Raw genomic sequence first — 588 nt, 5'->3', positions numbered from 1 at the left:
GAACCTTAAAAAAAAAAAAAAAAAAAGCCAGGATGGCAGACATCTGGCGCTGCAGGACAGTGTTTGCTTCGTACTCTGTCGGGACTCCTGCTGTGAGGTTGGGAAAGAAGAAAGTGAACCCATTTTAGCCTCAACTCCAGGTAAATAGCTGATATTTGATCCCAGTTGCCCCCACCAGAGCAGTCCAGGTCTTCTCGATATGTAACTGGCGCAGAGTTACTCGGGAATCTCGAGCAGCTGATTGGGAAGCAGCCTCTTCCTTCTCTCTGCTACCAGGCAAGCTTTCTAAATCTTGATTTTCCTTTCAGCCTATTGAAGGAGACAGGTCACTAGCCCTTCCAATCCTTTAACTTCTCCTCCCCCACTAGACACAGATAGTGCCATTTAACTACAGCACACTTGCCTTCGCAGTAGGTGCCAGTGCCCATAACTGCCAGCTGTCAGGCTTCTGAGGATGGACACTTCTCGGCAACCCAGCCCTGAGCCTGCCTCCCCAACTCCTCTCTTCACAGTTCAACTTTGTTTTTTCTCTTTTGTCCCCTTTTCATTCATCTTGTTCCTCTCCTGTTCTTTTTTTTTTTTTTTTTT

Source organism: Octodon degus, unplaced genomic scaffold (assembly GCF_000260255.1).
Source record: "Octodon degus isolate 3935 unplaced genomic scaffold, OctDeg1.0 scaffold00352, whole genome shotgun sequence".
Lineage (NCBI taxonomy): Eukaryota > Metazoa > Chordata > Mammalia > Rodentia > Octodontidae > Octodon > Octodon degus.
This window is presented reverse-complemented; position numbering follows the sequence as displayed.